General features: G+C 45.5%; 1 long non-coding RNA gene across 6 annotated transcripts in view; it reads right to left on the bottom strand.

Moving 5' to 3' along the window:
- LOC139829156 (uncharacterized) overlaps positions 1-15,742 on the bottom strand; it is a 295,027-nt gene that overhangs the window by 168,719 nt on the left and 110,566 nt on the right. The window contains exon 1 of one of the 6 annotated variants that reach the window (XR_011741511.1): positions 104-575. The exons of the other annotated variants lie outside the window; for them this stretch is intronic. This is a non-coding gene — a long non-coding RNA (uncharacterized lncRNA). Of the gene's footprint in view, positions 1-103; positions 576-15,742 lie in introns of those variants that run through there. 6 annotated transcript variants of the gene reach the window in all.

Below are 15,742 nucleotides of genomic sequence, written 5' to 3' on the forward strand. Positions count from 1 at the left end.
CCATTATGACCATTTTCAGCAAGACGAAAGAATCATCACTAAGTAGGGAGAGAGAACAAACAACTCATCATTGAGTCATTTTACCATTAAAACCTCCACGCACCTTGGCTGTGTCCATGACACTTGTGCTCCTGATACTTGAGGACTTTGGTAAAATTAACTTGAACTTGATCGCACTTCAGTATTGGTCTTCACCTGTGTGTCAGCAAAACGACAGTCTAGTGGGTACTTCCTTGGAGAGCGGCAAAGGGCAGGCAGGAAGCACGTGCTCCCCCCGCACCCGAAAGAGCTCGCCTATTTCTGCATTGTCAAACCACAACCTTCCTGGAATTCAAAAATATTTTAAAAGAGAGACTTAAGCAACTCTTTTTGAAAGGGTAAGGTGAAAAACGAGGAGCACATTTTGTGCTGCCTCTCCTATCACATCTCTGGTTCACGGAGACGTCTCAGGACAGGGCCCCGAGGTGCAGGACAGACTCTCGGTATCTTCGCTCCATCTCGGGATTGACGGTGGGCAAGCGGGGCAGGGAACTGAGCTATCACAAGGTATGTGCTCTCCACAGCTTCAGAAGATCAAAATAGTATCTAAAAAGAAAATATCAAAAAAGTTTTCTGCTTCAACAAAATCCGTAACACAAAGTTTCTTCAAGTCAAAAGGTGTCATTAAAGGCCATTAAAGCACTAATGTGATTAATTAATGTGATTAAGCAGGTATCAATAGTTCACAGAGCAGTGACAGCATTTGTAAAGTCAGGTTCAACTGACCACCACACAAACCAAAAGGAGGGGGTTTGATAGTTCATTCTTTTATTCCTCAAAAGTTTACAACAGAAATAATAATTAGTACCTATCATTTCTTGGACATTCCTGAGGAAGCTGACCATATCTGAGTTTGGGGTGGTTTGTTTCTTGGGGTTTGTTTGTTTTAAACTTTCTGGAGGTTATGTTAAAAGCTCATTTTCCTAAACCTCAGATTTCCCAGAAACTGCAAAAGCACAAGGGAAATTTAATTAAAAGCACAGCAGCTTCAGGTCTCTTGAAAACCTTTCTAATTCTCTTTATATATAATGTTTTTCTGCTGCTAGATTACTTCCCCTGGATGGAGAAGGACGGAAGCTTAGAGCAAGCAGATGGTTTGAGAGGTAATCTACACACAAAAATCAGCAGCATGATGACTGCTGCGTGCCTACAATGCAGGTAGAATCTAATTTACAGACTTGTTTTGAGTGCTTTCGTTAATTCATTCTGCAGGAACACTTCTGGAAAAGAAGAGCAACTGGAATAGAAGGTCAGAGTAAACTCACTAGTTGACCACAGATAAAAGAAATGGAGTTCAAAGAAGATCGGTGGATTTCTTTAGAAAGGTAGAAAGGTGAGTATCCCGCAATTTCCTCTTTCAGGCTCAGACTGAGGTGTTTGCACATTTAGACCTGGACCAGCTTCCTCCCACATCCCAGTCTTCAAGTCCCCTGGCCCCGTCCCAGCCTGTGAGGAGGGAGGTGACACTGCAGGTGACACTGCTGGAACCAGCGACCTTTCACGGTGCGAGCCCAGCTCAGAGCCAGCCCTCTTCATTAATATTGATCATGGTCTTTATAATAAGGAAAATCATCTAAATGTTTCCAAATTTAAACTGCCTTCTGATTTCAGTGTAAAGCTCCTACCTCCAATATAAAGTTTCTTCCCGTACCAACTCTTTCAAAACCCAACACACCCAGCTACCTTCCTTTTCTCAATGCTTCCTGCATAGACGAAAAACAACTAGGATTTAAAAAACCATAGATCCAAATGAACCAGAGACAGCAGTCGGTCAACAGGAATTTTAGAAGAGTAAGTGATTTACAAAGTTACATGGACACAGATGTACAAATCCATAGCTCCTTTAGGAATGTCACGCGACACTGACTCCTGAGAGCATGGCTCTGCGTATTTTGTGGTGCTGAGGAATGCTTCCTCTGGCTGGATAACCAAATATCGGGGTCCCAGGATGGACACGCTTGGATTCCTCGCAGTGAGAACACACGTCACCGTTACCAGTGTAACCGGAGCACCCAGCAGTGCCGGTACATGGAAGCAAAGGGTGAGCCTGCGGTTCTTCTATACCAAGTAATCGCAAAAGGTTGCGACTGTTCTCCGATTTGTGATATCCCTCATGTGAAATACGTCTGGCTGAAAACATTGACTGTAAGGAAGTTATCTGTGTCTACATCCAATGACAGCGTCCATACTATGAATTAAGACATAATTAATAATGCCATAACAAATATTTCTCTATAAGAATCTCCCCCCCCGGTACAATAAAACTAACACGGAAGCACAGGGTGTTAAAGCAAGGCCGTGTCCCCGTTAACCACAGTGCGAAGTGCCGGCCACCGGGAACGTGTTAACCTCCAATTCCCCTCTGCAGAAAGACACGCACATCCTGTGTCAGAGCAGCGCGAGCGCCGCCGGGCCGGTGCCACGGCTTGCAAGGCCTCAGGATTTAACAGCATTTCCATCATTTTATTCTTTTTAGTAGCAAGAGAAGTGAACCGGTGCGGCACATTATTATTAAACCGAACAACTTAAACCTGGCAAGTTCAAGACCCTCGGCCAGCCCAGCCCACAGCTGGCCTGACTCTGGGAGGAAGGGTCCGCGGCGCCGGGAAATGGAGGGGACTGCCCAGCATCGGCAGCTCCGCTGGGGTCGCTGCTGCTGGGTCTGCTGAGGAGCTGTTGGCGCCGCAGCAGCCGAAGCGGTGCCTGCCTGCACAGCCGCCATCCGCGATCCAAGGGGAAGGAGAAATAGGTCAGAACATTACTTTCTTTTTTAATTGAAAAATTCTTTTCAGGTAGACCTTGATGATATTAAAAATAAAATTACAGATAAAGTACCTTAACAGGGAGATCTCTAGCTACAGCTTACACCACTTGTATTTGCAAGGCTTTAGGAAAGAATGTAACTGTTGCCTAAGTATGTGGAGACAGATTAGAACATCTGTAACATGTCATGTCGGATATTAAATCCAGATTACTTTTCCAGAGGTTACAGAATATTAATTACTACCTGGCACTACCTACTTTCTTTAAAAAAAACAAAACCAGAGGAACTTTGTCAGTAATTTTATAGGACTTGTTAGTACCAAGAATCACCACAGAACTGAAGCCAACACTCTTGTCAGTGCCACCCCGTTTATTCTTGCACAACCTAAAAAATAATTCCTGGTTTGAACACCTCTGAATCAAGACAGTTTCAGAGCTTAAATATGGAGGCTTCATTTTCTCTCATAAAGAATGGAAATCACAAAATTATATTGCTTTCTCCTGCACATTTTTAGTTGTCATTGAGATGGACGTTTGCTGTACACCACGATTTTTATCACGACATTTTTGCAGCACCGCCAGCATCTCTGTTTCCACTCCCCCAATCATTTATTGCTGACCAAATCCCAGCACTGCACGCACTGTAAATGTGAAATACAACAGGTCTTTACCAAACCTCCCACTCTTCTTGGCGCTGCTCTGAAAGATGTATGAGCAAAAAGGCCAGACGGAAACATTCACACAAAGCAAATTTCAGGCCATAACTCAGATTCATTCCAGCCACTAAACCTGACGCACTGAACAACAACTCCAAGTGAAATTACCTGACAGGGAAAGCATGTCCTCCCAAAACACGAGTTCTCACCACACACTATACATTTGTACCTTATTTATTTATACCTTATCGCTCTCTACAACTGCCTGAAAGGAGGTTGAAGCATGGAGGGTGTTGGTCTCTTCTCCCAAGTAGCAAGTGATAGGGCAAGAGGAAACGGCCTCAAGATGCATCAGGGGAGGTTGAGGTTGGATGTGGGGAACAATTTCTTCCCCAAAGGGCTGTGGGGCATTGAACAGGCTGCCCAGGGCAGTGCTGGAGTCACCATCCCTGGAGGGTTGGACAGACGGACATGAGGTTCTCAGGACATGGGGCAGTGCTGGGGTGGGTTATGGTTGGACTCGATGATCTTGAGGGTCTCTTCCAACCCAAATGGTTCTGTGATTTCAGGCATTGAACCCCGGGTAGTAAATATTTAACGCATGGTAGAGCACACAGTTTCAGAGAATCCACGGCATAACATATCTTCCTTACAAAAAAATAACAGTTTTGAAGTTGAAGTAGTGCTGGAAGATGCCTGGGGAGTGGGAAGGGACAGGTAACACACTGCTGGTTGGGGGATGCACAATTCACTTGCCTTCACATACTCACAGCCATAGACAAACAGCTTTGCTCCAAATGAGATGAAAAACTGTTCAATGCCAATAGTGAAAAAACCCCACCTACTTGGCCCTATTCACCTGCACCCACAACACACCTGCTGGCAGGACATACTGTCTCTTTTACTTCAACAGCTTTTAGATCAAATCTAAATCATTTCAATGCCAGAACCACTTCAGAAATACTTTGCAAAATATTTCCATCAGGATAGCTGTGTTAAGTGGAATTTTCCTCTATTTTTGCTTCATTGAAACCTACCGTGAAAATCCCCGAACAAGCGAGGAGCAGTGTATTCTCAGCTAACTTCAGCTCAATTAATGCCAGTTCTTCCTTCGATGGGCCATGGCCATGAATAAATTACCACTCTTCATAACTATGCAAATCTATTACAGTTCATTAGCTTCTCTTGAGAACACTATTAATAATAAAAAGTTGTATTAAAAAATTGCTAGAAATAATCTCTGTTATATACTGGTCCAAAATCTGGATACAGATCCAGCAGGACGTATTTTCTGCTCGGTATCTAAACTCCCGTTGATGCTAAGAGTATTTAATATTAATAGTTCTGAGCAAGTATGAAAAAGAAACCAGGTAAGTTTAAATACATTTAAGGAAGTTAGTTTTAAAATTCTGGCAAATTAAAAGTAGAAATTGGTAGCTGACCACTTTCCATTGGTGTTTCTTCCATGTTTAGAGTGCAATATTGCAACCTGATCTTTCCACATTAGATCTCTGGTGAAAGAACCTTATTTCTGCACAGCACAGGAGGTTAAAACCTGTCAAACCAAGGAGGACCAGGCAGTTAAATAACAAATATCACCTTTCTGTGGGTTTGGATTGCAAAGGTTGTCTCTAATAGTCTGAATGGGACTTTTTTGATCAGGGGTTTCAGAAGGTCACCGTATCCATCAGCTGACACCACTGCCCCAAGTAATAATAAGAGGTAAGTTTTATTATCAGTCAAATTAACTGGCATTTACACACCAAACATAACTGCAGTGACTTAGTAACACATTCCAAGAGCTCCCGTTTTTGGGAGGCTGTCTCGCAGTGCTTACGGAGTTAGCACACAAGCAGCTGCTGGACTTGTACTCGGGAAAACATGCAATGGAGCTTCTGTCACCTTTCTGTATTTGGCAGAAGAACGTAGGTGGACGTAGATGTCTAATCTGCAACAACACTGCCCGTATAAAACGTGATATCTGCTTTTCAAATATCTTTTTCTATGTCTTTTTCACAATGTTTAGTTTCTAAACTAAAGGATTAGAATTTTGATACCAGCTCCAATATTTCACCCTTGACCTGACAGCCCTGGGAGCCGTCCTGACAATGAACCCCACCGAGGGGCTGGGACCGGATCCCCCCACAATCTTCATAGAAGCAGCATCAGCTACATCAGGTACCTCTTTTATAGGCACGTGAGTTGCGTTTCTGACGAGCTCAGTGATAAGAATCGTTTGGAGTGATGCAGGGACACATTTCTACTTATCAGCCTATGTGCAACTGTTATTCCGTCTGGGTGTTTCAGACAAAAATGACAAACGGGAAACAGAGCAGGAATATAACCATATTCTATTGGAAATGGTAGTGCTTTGGCAGGGGTTTGGGTTCTTTTAAGATGTTCATTTTACCATGACAATATTATTGCAACTTCCATGCTATCCCTTTTCTCCTGCTTAAGGAAGTGACTGTGTTTCCATACAGCATACCACGCTGGTGAACCAGTGGCAACACAGCTCACAGCCACATCAGAGGGCTGTACTTTGGGTTCCAGCCCGACTCCTGCCCAGCTCCGCCAGCCGCCCAGCGCCTTTCCTGCACTCACAGCAGGTCACGGGCTCCTCAGAAAGGACATGGGAGCTGAGCTTAATCTTCCTTTTGCAGCGTCCTGGTTTTGTTAAAAACCAGACTGGTTCTCTTCCAGTGATTTTTCTCTCAGCTCAGTTCTCCTATGTGGCTGTACGTTTCTGAGTTTTAGCTGCATATTTCTCCTAGGATGCTGGACTCACTGCTGATCAGAGACCAACGGAATGCTGAAGAAGCTTGTGTTTAGATTTATTCCTATGGTAGCTCAGAAAGACTGATAAGTTTTCCCACGTTCCATTGTGAGAGGGGCGTGTTTGAGGAGGGGGGGATGAACAGGTGACTAGAACTGACCAGCGGAAGTATTCCATCCTATAATCGTCATACCCCCTATATAAGAGGGTGATCACAGTGTCACTCTCTCTTCGCCCATAGCCGGCATCCAGAGAGGCCCCTGTCTGTCTGTCTGTCTGTGACCCACAGGCCTCAGGCCCTGCATCCTGCACCCAGGTTCCGGTTGCTGTGCAGTCCCGCCCGTGACTTCCGGGGCCTGAGCTGCAGCTGCTGGAGCCGCCAGCTCCGCACACCCAGCTCTGCTGAGTGACGCCAGCTCCACAGCCAGCACTTAGATTGGGTTTGTGTATTTTGTATATATTCTGTATTTATTAGTAGTATTAGTAAACCCTTTAAAACTCTCCAACTTGAAGTCTAAGTCTCTCTTCCTTTCCCCTTATCTTTCTTATCATCTTTCTGATCTAAAGGAAGGAGTGGCGGGAGGTAAAGGGGATAACAGGGAGCGTCTGTCACGGTTCATTGCTGCCTTGCCTTAAACCTCGGCAGCAAGAAAAATTCCAGTGAGTTACTTTCTGTTATGCTAATGTCAAACAACCTCTCAAATATAAAACATTGACCATTTCAAAATGAACAGGCACCTCCCAGCAACCACAGGTTGGTACGACAGCTGCCAGTATGGATCAACGAGCTGGTTCCTGCAAAATGCCATGCGGAGTTCACGCAGTTTATATCCTAGAGGTCTGGGGGTTGCTGCACAATGGGGTTTAGAGCGGCTTGGAAAGAATTTCACCGGGGCTTTTGCTTTTGGGGATTTTTGTTGGCTTTTTTTTTAGGTTTTATCAGGATCTGTGTCACTTCTAGACCACACTATCAGAAAATTCAAAATACTAATTCTCATTCTCTACCAAGTTCTACAACAACTTTATCTCTTGTATTACTTTTCGTTAAAAAGCAAAGCTAATATATTTTGGGCTGTTTTCATTTCAGTCTTCTTTCTAATGAATTCATTTTGTAACCACCATCACCACCACCATAGTATGTTTGCTTATTATAAAACATAGAAGCCATGATCAGCTGATTTTGACTTTTCATTGCAAAGACAGGGCTAAGAAAACTTTCATCACTGTAAGTGAAGTTTAAGACTATTAGACCAACACAAAGTAGATGGATTTCTATTTGTTCCGCAGTCAACAATGTCACTTTGTCACAGTTACGTTCATCAGAGGCCCTAGATAAAAAATTATCTTGCCCAGCATATTTTTATCAAGTATTTATGATAAATAAGCCGTGTCAGTCAGAAAAGCTGGATAGATTATTATATTCAGATGGTCACTCAGGGGGTATTGTACTTAAAAACTAGTGCCAGTAAATTGTTCTACTTTCAGCTTCTTTTGTGACTGGTAGGGAATAACCATATAGTGAAGTGGCAACAGCGGCACGTTCCTCACTGGAAAGTGTTCCCTGCTAGGCAGCAACAGTTTCCCATTTCCATCCAGGTCTGCAGTCCAAGGCCGAGGTTTATTCAGGTTCAGCTCCGCTCCTTCAAACATCACACTGAATGTGAACACAGTCAGATCCACACCCCACTTAAGGATATTCACCCTACGAAAACATTCTCATTCAGATCTTTTTGCATTGAAAAAAGGTATTATTCACAGATCAAGAATGTTGTGGTGTTTAACTCAACCTACAAAATACCTGAAGAGTCTTGGAGATAACATCATGTTTAAGGTCCTGGGCTTTCCTACCACTCACACCCACTGTTTGACTCCAGAGGTCCATAAGCACAACCACGCTCACACAGTTGCACTTGGGCAACGGCTAAAGGACACTGGGGAAATGCTAGGGTAAAGATGACTTCCACTGAAATCCTACACATAAATACCGTAATATTCAGCTTATCCCCATTTACTCATTTTTTTCACTATGGCTCTAACATGTTGGATGATACTTTTTTGCCAATGCTTTTAAAACAGATATACTTTGTTGGTTCTGTATTGCACTCATAAAGCAATAAAATAGATGTTAATGCCAACTACCCATCTGGAGGCCCCTTTTTTACTTTTGCTATTTTCTCTAGAAAAAAATTTTGTGCTGAAGACTGAAAACTTTCTGGCTTCTTCCCAGCTCAGTTTCCACAGCATTTCATTTAACCCTTTGATTTTCCCCAGTATTCTCCCTCTTCCATGCCTGATTTTAACAGACAAAGCGTTACTTAGAGCAGCTCAGAAATCAGTCACGTGGCTCGACTGAAGGAAACAGCAGAATTACGAGGATTTCTCATCTTGCTTTCCTATTGCAGACTGCCCGTCATAGACTGAATCAGCAACACTTGACAGCTCTGCTAATAACGTTTTCTCCGAGGGAATTCTGCTCCATAGCAGCCGCAGCACTGGGACACAAGGCTTGCCTGAGCTGGAGACCGGGCAGCCTGGTGCTTGCAGGGATAACTCATTTTTAACTCCAGCCTGCAATGTTTCCAAACAGCGCATCATCAACCGCACCGCGAGACGGACGCCGCCGTCAGCTGCCAGCACACGCTGCCCTGCGTTAACGAGTCACAGACACCACGGGTTCTCTTTACCCAAGTATTTCAAAATAAACGCAACCTTATCAGCCTCATTTTTCCAGCATCATTTGACATTTTGTGAAGTCACCAAGGCAACTGAAGATGCCCTCATGCTCTTCATCTTCAGTTTCTCACTCTTGGTCAAGAATACCATTGAGATGATGTCACAGAATCACACAGAATCCCAGAGTGTCAGGGGTTGGAAGGGACCTGGAAAGCTCATCCAGTGCAATCCCCCATGGAGCAGGAACACCCAGCTGAGGTTCCACAGGAAGGTGTCCAGCCAGGTTTGAATGTCTGCACAGAAGGAGACTCCACAGCCTCCCTGGGCAGCCTGGGCCAGGCTCTGACACCCTCACCAGGAACAAGTTTCTTCTCATCTTTCAGTGGAACCTCCTGTGTTCCAGTTTGCACCCATTGCCCCTTGTCCTGTCACTGGTTGTCACTGAGAAGAGCCTGGCTCCATCCTCCTGACACTGCCCCTTTCCATATTGATCCCCAGGAATGAGTCCCCCCTCAGTCTCCTCTTCTCCAGCTCCAGAGCCCCAGCTCCCTCAGCCTTTCCTCACACGGCAGATGCTCCACTCCCTTCAGCATCTTGGTGGCTGCGCTGGACTCTCTCCAGCAGTTCCCTGTCCTTCTGGAACTGAGGGGCCACAACTGGACACAATATTCCAGGTGTGGTCTCCCCAGGGCAGAGCAGAGGGGCAGGAGAACCTCTCTGACCTACTGACCACCCCCTTCTAACCCACCCCAGGTACCATTGGCCTTCCTGGCCACAAGGGCCCAGTGCTGGCTCATGGTCACCCTGCTGTCCCCAGGACCCCCAGGTCCCTTTCCCCTACGCTGTCAAGCCAAGACATAGTATTAATTCAAAATGATCTGAATTTTCTGCCCTTAGGATATCTTTTATTTTACATACTTACTCGTGCGTACAGAAACACAACTAAAAGATTGTTTCATCTGTTCAGCTCTTTCTTGTGGCTTTTCTTTCTGCTCTCAGAGCTGCTAACATCTCACACACACATGCACCCATACGTCTTTAAAACGAGTGTTTAAAACACTCCACTTGGCTTTACATGGCCCATTTATCTTCTGCAGCACCATCCATCACTTCAAAAGAGATCACCTCCACATGGTGGCCAAGTCTCTATCTCACCAGCACAGCCCAGACAGAGGCACAGGGAGTGGTACCCATGTCCCTCGGAACAGCCGCCCCCTGTGCATCCGGGAAACCCGAGCAGCTGGGTTGCTTGGGAACAGCGCACGTGAAGCCAATTTACCCATCACAGAAGATTGCAGCAAAGCTGACAGGAAAGTCATGAAAATCTCACACTGCAGGCATGAGGCAGCACAGAGATCAAGATGGGTAAGTGTCGTATTTGTGAGACAAATAAAGGAAAATTAGCTTGCCATGCAGAAGGAAAAAGATCTTATTCCTAAGAAGGCTGAAAGCACACTTTACATGAGCACATTCCGCTTTACCAACTAAGACATCCTAATTAGATTTCTCACAAGAGAACAGCAGTAAACCTTTTCTGTTGGCACACCTGTCTAAGTTTATTGTTGACATTTTAAACCCTACTGCAATTTTACATATAAGCACAGGTGGTGCTCGGTGCCGTTTGATAAACCTTCTCCCCGTGGCCCTGATCAGAGCCATTTATGCTCCATTCAACCCACAGACACAGACCGAGGAAGGCTCAGGAGATGAGCAGGTTCCTGCCACGTCAGGGGGGACAGTGGGAGCCAGGAGCCAAGTTACTGCAACCAGATACGTATAAACTTTTAACCAAAACTCCCTGTGTACTCATAGCCTGCTGAGCTCGCTAACCTAAGGTTTGAGGTTGCAAGACAAACCTTCTCTCAAAGCATTCATGTTATTAATTTTCCAAAAAAGGACAAGCTCTAATAGTTTGCTACTTCCGAACTGCTGCCTCCCATTGCTTATCAAATTCTGCCCACCACAAAGTATTTGTGGGGTGAACTACCAGGAGTCAGAGCATCTGCTAAGCTGGGCTATCACCCCTTTTCAGGTGCTAATGGGAGTGTGATGATTTTTACAAGTTGCCTCATAACAGCAGAGCTTGTTTTGTGTTGCTATCTCCAGATAGCTTCCTGGGTAACATGACCGGGATCAACACAGGGACTCTGCAAGAAGCAGTTCACTTTGCATCCTAGAGATGTAAATGGTTTTAAGCTTGGCTGCCTCACCTGGAAAGGAATGCAACAGAGACAGAAATTCCCTGTCCAGCCTGTCTGGGTGTCAGTAGCTGAAAGCCGTCAGGGAAGACCAGCAACGTTACTGGTCAGCTTCACGGTACGGATTGGAGTGCAACCTCCCAAGAGACTTTTCCTGCTGCCTGTGCTGGTGATGCAGCTCCAGCTGCTGTGGCCATCACTGATGTCCCCGCGCTGCCAGGAACACCAATGGCACCGTCCTTCTCCACAGCACGGCTGCACCAGCGCTTTGGAACTGAACGGTACCTGTGAACGGCTCACACGTGTGCACATCTGTTCTCTCCACACATCCTGGCCCCAGCAGCCCCTCTGCTCCCCACAGGGCCTGGCCGGGTGTCGAGAGAGCTTCTCCTGCCCCTCTGCTCTGCCCTGGGGAGACCACACCTGGAATATTGTGTCCAGTTGTGGCCCCTCAGCTCCAGAAGGACAGGGAACTGCTGGAGAGAGTCCAGCGCAGCCACCAAGATGCTGAAGGGAGTGGAGCATCTCCCGTGTGAGGAAAGGCTGAGGGAGCTGGGGCTCTGGAGCTGTTTGGAGAAGAGGAGACTGAGCGGGGACTCATTCCTGGGGATCAATATGGAAAGGGGCAGTGTCAGGAGGATGGAGCCAGGCTATTCTGGGTGACAACCAGTGATAGGACAAGGTGTAATGGGTGCAAACTGGAACACAGAAGGTTCCACTTGAAGATGAGAGGAAACTTCTTCCTGGTGAGGGTGAGGGTGTCAGAGCCTGGCCCAGGCTGCCCAGGGAGGTTGTGGAGTCTCCTTCTCTGCAGACATTCAAACCCGCCTGGACACCTTCCTGTGGAACCTCAGCTGGGTGTTCCTGCTCCATGGGGGGATTGCACTGGATGAGCTTTCCAGGTCCCTTCCAACCCTGACATTCTGGGGTTCTGTGTTTCTACTGACCCAGGGCAGAGCAGCCCCAAATCACTGCTGCTTCCTCAGCTCCCCTCATACGTGTCAGTGCTGCTTTTCTTCACAATGATGTTTAATGTTGCAAGAAATGTCAGAAAAAAAGTAATTTCTTTCTAACTTAAACCGACTAAGATACTTTCATTATGGCATTATCTTGTATGGAACTTCAATGTCCAAAGAACGTCCGCTAAAGCACTCCGACTCACAGACCTTCACGTTCAAGGGCTCGGGAGCAAAACAACCAAGTACATAAATTGTGTTATTTAAACCTGCCTTGTTTCTGTTTCTCTGTACAAAATCGGTGATTTCTACACATGGTGAAAGAGACGATGTTCCTGGAGGCCCTTACAAACGACAGGCGTTACAGATGTTTCTGTCCGATTCTGTGCCGCCCTGTGCAGCCAGTCCCGCTGAGAGCCGTGCTCCGACGCACCTGCCCCGGGGCTCGGAAAGCACGCTGCTCACTTCCAAAACCCGCAAGGGTCTCAGCCGACAAAGCCACATTCACACGTGCTGCTCAGGACGCTGCAATGTTCGCACACATACTTTTTAACATCTCAGATGAATACACCTCTACTTAAAGAAGTATGGTTTTATATTTTACACTGTTTTAATTGGTTCCAAGAGCCAAATGTATCACGTCTCTTCTCTCAAAACTGCAAATTCTCTTTGCATTTCTGAGAACAGACACGGGTGGTTATCCAGAAGCTTTAGATATCCAGGTTATTAAATATCCCTCCAACCAGTTTGGCAGCAGTAAAATGTAAACATGGATCAAGAAACCCAAAGTCACAAAGTTTTCAATTGTTCATGTTATGAATAAATATTATTTCTTTATTCACTGTTATCAAGACAAAACCAGAAGAAGTCTTTTGAGAAGAAAGCTCTAGATACTCTAAGACAAATAAAAACCCCAAAACCAACCAAACACAAAAAAACCCAACCCAACAAAACAAAAAAGGTGTGAGGATGGAAGCTTGACAACTCTAATCAAGCATTATAATCTCTTTTGCATATTTGCACAAGAGGACATGAATATGCAACTGCAAAAGCTCCTGAAAATAAAACCTGCTAAATAATGAACTACATTTATTTCACATGCTGACTGCTCTTTGCATTGCTTTAGTTGTTAAGAAAGCATGCTCACTGTTTAGGCTCACAATAAATAGCTCCAATAGTATCCACTAAAATGTGATCACAGCAATAAACATCCTTCAAGAACGCCTGCTTATGGTGCATGAATCTATTGCTTGTGTTTTAAAAAGTATTTTAGGTACTTTAGATCCAACTTATTTTTTAAACAGTGCTATCTTTTCCTTCCATGTTCAACTATGAGATTGTGTGAGAAAGGCATAAGAGCAAAGCCAGCTTTGTCCCTAAAGAGTATGCCAGACGGCTGGAGAAAACAGAAGCTGTGGAGCGTCAGGAGCAACAAGAGAGGAAACAGTTGCCAAGAACCTTCCTTCTTTCTCATGATCCTCCATTCACTTTCCATGCAACATATGGGTTATGGTAGCACCGTTGCTGAGCTTTACCCTACTACGTGTCCATGGACAGTGCGTATCGCTATGGCCATCTATGTCCTGCCTCCCCTTCCTTGAGGGATATTTTGCCTCTGAATTCCAAGCTGCCTTTCACTGGGTCATCAGATGTGCAGTCCTGTCCCACGAGGCTCCCGCAGTGAACCCCAGCAGCTCGGCAGGACAGCACTCCACTCGTCCCCCCCTCGGACCACCAGAGCAGGCCTCTCGCCCAGGTATTTCAGAAGTGAGCAGTTGCCCAGATGAGATTTTAGGCAGAGGCACCTTATGGTAACCCCCCACCTCTGTTTAAGCCCTTGGTCCTCAGTGGGTGCCTCCATCAGGCTCGGAGGAACTGAAAAATCTCCACTGTTTTGAGACTTTCCATCTCCACTGGGCAAGACCCTGAGCAAGCACGTCTCATTTTAAAGCTCGGCCCGCGTTGCTTTACGCAGGGGCTGGACTTGAACACCTCCAGAGATTCTCTCCAGCCCGTTATTCTATAGAACAAACAAATCCTCTTTGGATAGTAGAGAAGAGGCCAAGAAACCACTGAAAAAGGCAAGGACGTGCTGCAGAGCCAGAGGAACGTCCCGCGAGGTGCCACAGGAGCTCAGTGGGTCCCAGTCCAGCTCTGATGGCTTTCAGGGACCTCCACATATAATGCATGGGAAGCTCTGTGATTTTCAGTGTTATTTTTCTTTACAATTTACTGGCCAGCTGAGAAATCTAAAGGAAATTTTGAACACAAGCACCACTAGGGAAACCAACCAGCTTCAATATTTGACAGCTTTTCCTTTGAAAATAAATGTCTTCATGAATCCAGCCAGACTTCCAGGCTGGCAAGGGAGAGGTATTCGTCAGCTGTGGCTGCCAATGGCCCAAAAACCCCTCAGAAATCTTGTTTAAAGCCTTTGATCAATTCCTTTTCCTTAATGGCAACACAGAGACTCGTCAGACTGCCTTCCCTGGCAAGAGACTTGGGCTCTTTGAAGGGTAAGATTGAAGACAGTCAAAGTTCTCTACCTCCCACTCCTCCACTGGCAATTAACAGCTAGTGGTTGCAATACTATTCAGTTTGGTGCCAACATTTTCAGAGTTTAATGTTTTCTAGCAACGGGAATGAGGTCAGGAAACTAGATCAGACACGTTACTTTCTAGTCTCTTTTCTCGATCCTTAAACTTACTGATGCCAATTAGCAAAGTACTAATGAACCTCTAACTATATGAGATGGCTGTGGCATTTCCTAAAACTAGCCATTTCCAACCCTAACTCTCTAAGAAAGAAGTGAATTGGATCATGATATGCATTCTAGTTAATGAGGAGTATTTAATGCATTTCTCTTTGCAGGGTGCCCAAGTGGGTCACAAGCGGATAATTGCATTGACACTGGATTGCAGCCACCCTTCAGAGCACTGGTGGGCTCTTCATAACCCAGTTATTGTGCACACAGCTCTGCTCCTCATTTCACACCGCAGTTCCGTGTAGTGACAATTGACTCCTAGCAGCTTTCTGTGACTGAAGTCTCTTCATTTCGTACTACCAAACTAAAAAATGAAACTGCATGGAAAATTTTCAGCTATATTAGCATTTGCTTTCATGGAATCCTGGTAGCCTTCTGGCTGAAAGCTACCTCTGGAAATCATTTAGGCTCGGCCCCGATGAAGGCAAAGGTGATGGTGAAGTCCCCTCTGGTTGCCCATGGCCTTGGCTGTTCCAATGCTGCAGCTCCATCACCGCCCGCTCCCCGTGCGGAACACCCGCGTTTCCCCATGAGGAGCCAGACAACGTGCTCTGCTTGGGTTTGGCTTCTTTGTTTTAAATGCTTTTCCTAGCACTTCTCCAGTATTTATTTCTTTTACATCAAATGAAATGGAAGTCGGAATCGCACGCCAATATTACTAAGCTCCCCAAAGTAACTTTCTGCCACAGGAAAAGCCACGTGCTCTCCAGTTCTGTGCAACCCACTACCCAAATATGCTTAGTAAACACCCCAAAATGCATACAACTGAGTCCAGTGAACAGGACCAGATTCATGTCTCCTTATATAATTGGCAATTTCAACTTACCTAATATAAGAAGAAAGTGTTATGATCTGTTCATGCAAAATTGCATTGGCTCAAAACATGGGACACCATGGAACTCCCTTCCATTTTTAAA

The sequence above is a fragment of the Patagioenas fasciata genome, chromosome 15 (genome assembly GCF_037038585.1).
Source record: "Patagioenas fasciata isolate bPatFas1 chromosome 15, bPatFas1.hap1, whole genome shotgun sequence".
In the NCBI taxonomy this organism is placed as follows: domain Eukaryota; kingdom Metazoa; phylum Chordata; class Aves; order Columbiformes; family Columbidae; genus Patagioenas; species Patagioenas fasciata.